At 37.8% G+C, this 8,897-nt stretch overlaps 1 non-coding gene across 1 annotated transcript; it reads left to right on the top strand.

The window, feature by feature from the left end:
• The first annotated feature begins 7,890 nt into the window (after nt 1-7,890).
• LOC141570980 (U6 spliceosomal RNA) lies at nt 7,891-7,992 on the top strand. Its single transcript, XR_012495405.1, has one exon. It is a non-coding gene; the product is annotated as a U6 spliceosomal RNA (small nuclear RNA).
• Nucleotides 7,993-8,897: the final 905 nt, after the last annotated feature.

Here is an 8,897-nt window from a genome sequence, read left to right as displayed (position 1 = left end):
ACAATGCAAGAAACAAAGAAACAGTGGCACCCACCAGACCTTCTGACCCAGAGAGAATTCCCACCAATCCATGTCCCTCCAGCCCTTGCCCTAAGGTTAGTCAATTTAATTCCTCCCTGTATGATGCAGGCACTTCTTGAACTACTGTCTCTGTGCTGGAGCTGGGAGTGAGTGAGTTTGTGTGCAACCCTTTAAGAACAGCATTTCGGTCTCCCACTGCCCTTCAACTCTCTTGGGCATAATCCCCACTGAATTTCAAAGCCAGATATTATAGGCACTCCTCTTCCTGGGGAGTCTGGTGTAGGGCTCAGGCCTCTTGCTCCTAAAGGAGGAACAGCACAGCTGAGTTATCCCTCCCATTTGTGAATCACCACATCGTGGATGTGGGAACTCACCAGACCTAAGCCCTGCCCCTCCTACCTAGCTCTGCGTGGCTTCTTCTTTACATCCTGAGTTATAGAAATTCTGTTCAGCTAGTCTTCAGGTGGCTCTCAGCAATGGTTGTCCTATATTTAGTTGTAATTTTGATGTGATTGTGGGAGGAAATGAGTTCAGAATTTACCTACTCTGCCATTTTGACCCAGCCTTTCTGTTCTATTTTCTGTCTCTATAACTCTGACTACTCTAAGAACCTCATATAAGCAGAATCATACAGTATTTTGTCCTTTTGTGACTGGGTATTTCACTTAATATAACATCATCAAAGTTCATCCATGCCATAGCATGTGTTAGGATTTTCTTCCTTTCTAAGGCTGAATAATATTTCATTGTACATATATGCCACGTTTTTTAAATTCATTATCCATCTATGGACACTTGGGTTACTTCCAACATTGGCTATTATAAATAATGCTGCTATGGGCATGGATACACAAATATCTCTTGAGTCCTTGTTTTTAATTCTTTTGTTTCCCATGTATTTTTAAATAGTAAGGCTGAGTACTAGTGTTCATTTGATATGTGGGGGGGAAAGCATGTCAGAAATATTCAAGAAAAAAACCTTCAATGTAGTGGGTAGCAGAGCAAGAGCAGAAGACAGTAGAAAGAATAGACTCATCTCAGTGAATTTCTAGCTTGGTGATCTTATGAGAGTCATTTGTTTCCTCATCTGTAAAATAAAAACCTCTCATTTTATGAATTTTAAGTCTCCAATATAGTTCTATAATTCTATGGTTTAAAGGCTCTAATCAACTCAGGATTTCTCTTCAACGAAGCTTATACGATAGTTCATGATACTCCAGGGACTGATCCATAGTTTGGGGAATTTTTGTTTTGAAGTTCACTTTTTAAGCTCTGAAATGTCTTCTATTTGTAGAGAAGGGAAAACTAACAAGACATTCATTAGAAAACAACTTGTATTTTTCAAAAAGAATAGTTAATAGATAAATGAGTGTACCAATGCATAATCTTTGTAGGTTATATTCTTTGGGAAAACAGAAACATATTCACTTGTAAGATCACTGTGTTATGAAAATTGGAAGTATAATATAGTGTTATTTTTCAAAATTGTCCACTGGTGTTCTGTTCTTAAAATATAGTTGAACTAAAAGCATATCAACAAGTATGTTATCCATGTGAGGTTTTTCCAATTACATTTTACTCAGTGTTTTCTGTGTGTGTACACATGCATGCACAAGAGTGATGTTTTCCTCTAAATTGTTCCGTGAATATCTTCAACTCTTCCCCACAGTTTGGTTCACATCTGAGAGTCGCATTACCAAGTTTGGATGACTGCTTGTTTCAAATAAGCTATATAATTGCAAACTTTCCACTTCATTTTCTGTGGAGTAAACACAGAGTTAGTGTTAAAGCCCTGGTTTTGTAATACTACCAAGCCCACTCTCGCATCCTGGCACAGAGGCCACTGATCCCTTGCCTCCGGGGTCTGGCAGAGGATCAAGATGGCAGAATAGATTGACAGTGGTAAAGCAAATTCGTGCAGCTGCTTTTCTCAGGGTTGGGGATGTGGCATATTGCTCTGCTGTAAGCCTTTCCATTCTGTGATTGGTTGGTGCCCTCACAGCAGTCATGTAGGAAGCATCTGATTGGAGCAGTAAGTTAACCTGTATGCTGGGTATTTTATTTCTGATCTACATGCATAATTCTGTCTCACCCTCCACTTCCATTCCTGTGAAACTCAAGGATGCAGATAGCTTGCCTACATGCCCAGACTTGAACCACTTCCTGGTGATGTCATCTTATCTGTGTGTCTCAGTTTCTTTATCTGTAAAATAGGCATTACAAGAGTACTAGCCCCAATGATAAAATGAACATTAAAATTCATTGATTTTCTAAAAAAAAAAAAAAAAAAAAAAAAAAAAAAAAGAGTACTACCCCTTAGGAGCTTTGTGAGTATTTAATGAATTAATAGAGTCCAGATGCTAAGATCTCTGCCTGGCACATGGTGAGCTCTGGGCACATGTAAATGAGTATTGTTGCTCCCACCATGGCCCTGGCCCCTGATTACCCCCGCTCCCCAGTTTGTCCCACTGCCTTGATTTTATACGGAACCCACATGTGAGTTCTGACTCTGGGCCTCTTTTGTGACTCTAAGCTCTTGCAGCTTGCCTAATGCTTTTGGGGACTTATGCCAGAGTCTGACCAGTTTCCAAACCTTACTTATCGCATTCTCCCAGGCTTCTCTCCTGCCTCCATGACCAGCTGCCCCATGCAGTTCCAACATTAACAATATTCAAGGTTTGGTCTTGATGAAAAGCTCTCTTTTTACAGCCTGACCTGAGGGGAGACTGGCAGTGGTACATGTGGCTTGGATATTGTCTGCTGGATAACCTTCCAATCTGATTTTAAAAATTAAAAAAACACAAAAAAACGAGAATGCTAGAGCACTGTACAAGCCCCTGTGCTTCTCTCCTCCCAGATCCTGCTCTGTAATGAGTGTGGGGTTGAAGCCATGTCTCTTGTCCTGAATCATACAGGATGTCAGTAACAGCCAGAAATCAGGGCCAGCTCTCGGCTTTCCCATGGTTATATTCAACCCACTCAAATATAATGCCAAAAAATAAAAAAATAAAAAAAGACACCACAGACATTTCATCAACCTGTCTCTTCTGTCAAATTGCGTTATTCTCAAATTGTGTAAGCCTTATGTAAACAATATCGCTTCACACATGGGGTTCCATAAGTACATTTTCTGCGTGTTTCTCACACAGCAGGTTTTCTATGGATGGGTGTATAAAAAGTGCCAAGATTTCAAACTTAAGAAAACACTTAAAGGGCAGCCGTCCAGCAGTATAACAGTCATTTTTTGCCCCAAGGCACATGAGTGTAAGTTCTTTGCAGCTGGGCTGTCATAGGTGGTACTCATTACCAAGTGCTTCGAGCCACATAGGTTCCCTCTTCTGCTGATTCACCGAGACCTAATGGCTGACAGATTTGTCTGACTTTTGAGGCGCATTATTTTATGCTTTCTTGCTGCATTTTTCTTCTTTCTTTTTCTCCTCTCTTCATCACTCTTCTGCTCCCTTAATCTCTCATTCACCACCGAGAATAACCATCATCTCTTACCTTTCCATCCCCTCCCTCCATTCCCTTCCTCTCTCTTAAATGACCTATAATACTCCAAGTTTGCACATGTTTATTTGAAGTTATTATGTCTAGGGAAGCAGTCCTTTTTAAAACTCCCTTCAAACACCCAATTTCATTACATAAAAATTGTCGTCCTATCTATCTAATGTGTATGTATGAGGTTGCTGAATTTTTATTGTATTTTGTGCAAAAGATGGAGTTTCCTCCTACTAGTTACTGGCTACAAGTCATTAAATTAGCTTTCACTATAATAAAATGAAAACATTTAATTGATTGTTAAATAATTTAGAGCAGGTTCACTAAGGTATATTGCCACAATTCACTATGTTACCATAAAATAAAGATGCTAAAACCCTGACAAAGAACAGCTTTGGAAGTCAGAAAACAGGTATTAAAATTTGTGTATATTATGCTGATTAAGACATTATGTTAAAAAATTAACTTTCCTGATTCCAATCCCTTCTCTACCCAATCCATCTAAGCTACAGTTGCCAGCTTAATCGTTCAGAAACACTAGTTTATAAGCATTACGTTCCTTTTGGAAATCTTCTGTGGCTTACCATAATTTAGGGCATCAGTTCTCAGTGAGCATCAGAATTACCTGGAAGGCTTGTTAAAACCCATTGCTAGGCCCCACCCCAAAGGTTCAGATCTGGTAGGGGGTTGAGGGTGGGGCATAAGGCTTTACATATATAAACAGTTCTGGGATGAAGCTGAAACAACTTGTCTAGAGACGAAGCTTTGGGAACTGCTGATATTAAGACTCAGATTTTAGAATGATTGTCAGAATAATGTGGCCTTTATTTACTTCTTCAAATGGATATCCACGAGTCCCCTTCACAGGAACTTGCTATTTTAGTGAACTTTTCTATTTGCTATTCTGAAAAATTGAGGCTCCATCTGTCCTGAAATGGTTTCTCTTGCTTAAAACATGCCTACCTTTTCTATAGAACAAGTCCACCACTTCCATGAAATCTCCAGGTCCCACAGGATTTAAGGATTTCTTCCATCTCTGATTATAGTAAGCAGTGTTTTTTTTTTTCTCTGCTGTGTATTTGCCCATTGTATAGACTACCTTGCATTATTAATTATCTATCTGTAAATGTGATCAAATAAAGTAGTTTGCTGTGTGATAAAACCAGTAAGTCTGAAGATCTCAGACTAGGTTTATATAACAAAACCAGAATTACTTGCTTTTTAACGTTTAATGTTTTTAAAAATAACTATGCTAATGGTCAATCACCAAGCAGCCTACAGATTGCATCCGCCATCTTCCTGGTAGAAGTAAATAGGACGTGGTGATCCCACAAAGCTCTCTGCCATGTACTAGACAAAGATCTTTTACCAATCTGTCAATATGCAGCCGTGATTATTTTCTCATGCTTTTTCTTCACATGACTAAGTAATAAAACTGATTTCCATAAGCCATAGACAAATCCATCACATTGTGCTTTTGATGGGTAGGTTAGTTCAGCTTCATGTCCCAGTTTTGCTGTGTTTGTAAGTCCAGAGGTGGATTTGCTGTGAAGATAATGAAGCTTAATCTTCAGGCTCATCCTTTGCTTGATGGAATAGCTTACACGTCTTGGTGAGCAATTTTAATATTGAGTTCATGTGGTCATCTACTTCTGCAAATTTTGCAAAAGTAAAATATTTTTTAAATATTTTTCTTAAAGAGAGACAACCCCCCGCCACCCACCAATTATATAAGCATCAAACCCCATCAACCTGGGTCTGGAGATGGTCCATGTTTATAGATCTAAAATAAGAAAGGCAACCAAATCAGAAGCAAAATTAAGGCCCTCAAAAATAAATGATCACTCCATCCTCCAAGTCTCTGCTTTGAACCCATAAATATAACTCTAGAACTATTTAATCAAATGAAGACACATGTTTTGCTATTTGAAAATTGGCGGCCGTCTTATTCATTTGTGAAAATGAACTATTTTAATTTGTATTCTCATTGATTTTATGTGATCATATATAAATGACCTTACTTGAAATAGAGGCAATTACAATTTTAATAGCAGTTATCTTTGTTAATCAATGTGGATCCTAGGGAAGTAAAAATCATACTTTTATGAGCAGTTTGAAGAACTGAAAAGCTTGAGCCACACAAAGCATGGCAAGTTTGCTTAATAAGGATATGTAGAGGAGTGGTGTTTCACTACCAATGATAACACATTACTCAATTCTTTGCTGCCACAAAGTACCTTAGGTAGAAGGTCTGGAAAGATCTGAAAGGCACACATTAGAAGAGTTAAAATTAGGCCTTTTAAGTTTATGGTCAGAGAAGATAATTTACAGATACTGGAATATGCCCAGTCCTTACACAAATTTGTTTCATAAACAAAAAGCAGTGTTTGCTTTCAAAGCAATTCATTGTGAGCAATTTGTCACCACAAACAGCTTCTGGCACTTGACCAATTCTTTTCAGAGACTTGCTTTAAAACAAGTGGCCATTAAAGTCTTACAATATCACAAAAGAACATGTTCACTATGATTCATTCTTAAAGCAAAATCTTCTTAAATTGCTGTATTCATTGAGAGATTACTAAACGTCATTTCATAAACAAAGTCATAAGCAGCATATCACAATTTAGATTTCTCGTCACTTTCATCATATACATTTTTGGTTTGCCATCTATAAAATCCTAACTGTTTTGTTAAAACAGTAAATAATTTCTAAAAACAAAGATTTTCATTGTTGATCTTCATTTCTTGAAGAAATGAAGGGAATGAAGTGAAATTTACATTACCTGGTGCATTAAAAACTGGCTTACATTTTTAAAGCCAAGAAACATAAAATATTACAGTTTGGGTCATAAAAAGTGTTCAGTAAACCTCACTGTAGTTTAAATTAAATGGGCACTATTAAATAATTACTATGTGCACAATCAGTGGCACAGAGGAATTGCCCCATGGATGCATTTCCATGAATGATGGACGTATAAATTACCAACAGCAAAATTAAGTTAAAATTTTGAGGTGTTGGCCATATGCAACAGAAAGTCTCTAATATGTTTATAATTGTAAGATGACCATTCATTCACAATGCACTTAAATTAAAAATTTCTGACACATCACCGGAAACTACTTGAGTCTGCATGACAAAACTTACTGAACAACTCTTACCTACCACACATTTCCTAGTCACCTTCCTAAGAGCCCATCCCCTTCTCCTTTGTCTAGTCATTTCTGCACAACTTACTATCCCTTTGTTAAAATGGTGTAGAGGCCTTCAGATCTACTTCTTTGGGTTTTTACTTCTTTTCTGTGAAGCCCCCATGCACATAAAAATGTTAATCAAATTTATATGCCTTTTCTCCTGTTGATCTGTCTTTGTTAGTTTAATTCACAGGCCCCATTTAAAGAATCTAAGAAAGTAGCAGAAAAGTTGTTCCTCCCCTACACTGCTTTGGGGATGAGCTTGGAAAGGGGTTAATGACAGGGAACACTTTTAGAGATTGTTCGTTTAGTGCTTTAAACCTGTACCAATTAGGAGAACAAAAAAAATATGTATTTGTTTCTCAGCCACTACAGCATTATTTACTATTTGCTATGAAATTTCCTCCCACATTGGAGTGGGACTTCAGCTGAATGTATGAACTTCACATTCAAGCAGGTTGAGACCAGGGTCCAGTAACTAGCAAAAATGGTAATAATTGAATAGAACTCACCTCTGAATTTAGAACAGAGGCTGCTGTCTTTCGACTATTTTAGACTTCCTGCTGGCTGAGAGCATCGCGTGGTCTAGAGGTATTGATTATAGCCAGGAATAAATCAGAGACTTCTGTGCCTGCTTGTGTGACGAGAAATTAGATGTTACACTCTTGACAGCTTGGCCTGAGCCCGAGGTCTGTGCCCAAACAATATGAATTTATAAACAGAAGTGAGAAAGCACCCTGCCAGCATGGCCACAGTCATGGAAAGCACTAAGCCAAAGCAGTGGCTCGGTCCCAAAATTGCAGCATTAGCATCATCTGGTCACATCTAATCCAGACCCACTGAATCAGAAACTCAGGGGGATGGGGCCCAGGAATCAGTTTTTAATAAGCCCTCCAGGTAATTCTAACACAAGCTATTTATTGAGATAAACACTCTTCCCATGAGTACTGACCACTTCCTTTGTACCAGGCACATTTCTAAGCCTATTAACCATTTAATCTTCATATCAACGCTATGTGGTGGATATCATTTTTATCCCATTTTGCTGATGTCTAAAGTGAGGCTCAGAGCACAATTTTGCACCATTTAACAAAATTGAAACCAGTCAAGAGCATGGTACTGTGCTGTGTTGAGTACTTGGACACAATATGAATTGAAAACACATATAACTCATGTTTGCTTTGGCAGCACATATACTAAAGTTGGAATGATACAGAGAAGATTAGCATGGCCCCTGAGCAAGATGACACACAAATTTGTGAAGTGTTCTGTATTTTTATGGAGTATTATTTGGCTATAAAGAAGACTTAAATCTTACCATTTGCAATGATGTGGACGGACCTAGAGAACAATATGCTAAGTGAAAGAAGTCAGTTGGAGAAAGACAAATATCATATGATCTCACTTGTATGTATAATCTAAAGAGCTGAATAAATGAGCAAAGTAAACAGACAGTTTCAGAGATATAGAGGAAAAACTGATGGTTGCTAGAAGGGAGAGGGTGGGGATGAGGAAGAAGGGGAAGGGATTAGACAGCATAAGTTGGTAACTACAATATTGCCATAGGGATATGAAAGACAGTTTGGGGAATATAATCAATAATGTTGTAAAGATTTTGTAGGGTGTCAGATGGGCACATGTCTTATTAGGGAGACTACTTCATGCATGGTGTAGATGCCTGACCACTGCGCTGTACCCCTGAAGCTGAAGCTGAATAACATTGTATGTCAGCTATAACTTTACATATATATAAAATCACAAGATATGGAGTATAGCATAGGGAATAGAGTCAATGGAATAGTAATAGATGTACAGGTAACCGCCGTATAGCACGGCTGTTAGGTTCCTAAAAATGCTGTATCATGCAAATCCATGTTATACGAAACAAAGAACTAGTACAAAAAAAGGGAGCTGGTTCCAAAAATTATAAAAACATACTATTATATTTTTATAATTAAGAGGAATATCTTTATTAAGGCAATTTTCACCAAAAGTATAACATATTAATGTGTATTAAATAATGTTTTCTTCGTCATCACTACTATTAAGCACCATTAACCGAGGGTGTTTTCTTTTTGACAAGATATCTTCATCCTCTGAACTTTCTTCAGCAATATCTTGACTTCGATTCTGTACTTTTTCCAAAAATCTGTTATTTTAGATTGCTTGCTTGAGCGATCTTT

The sequence above is a fragment of the Rhinolophus sinicus genome, chromosome 3 (assembly GCF_057876585.1).
Source record: "Rhinolophus sinicus isolate RSI-liver-muscle chromosome 3, RSI-T2T, whole genome shotgun sequence".
Lineage (NCBI taxonomy): Eukaryota > Metazoa > Chordata > Mammalia > Chiroptera > Rhinolophidae > Rhinolophus > Rhinolophus sinicus.
The sequence above is the reverse complement of the archived record's forward strand: the minus strand, read 5'-3'. Positions and strand labels throughout refer to the sequence as shown.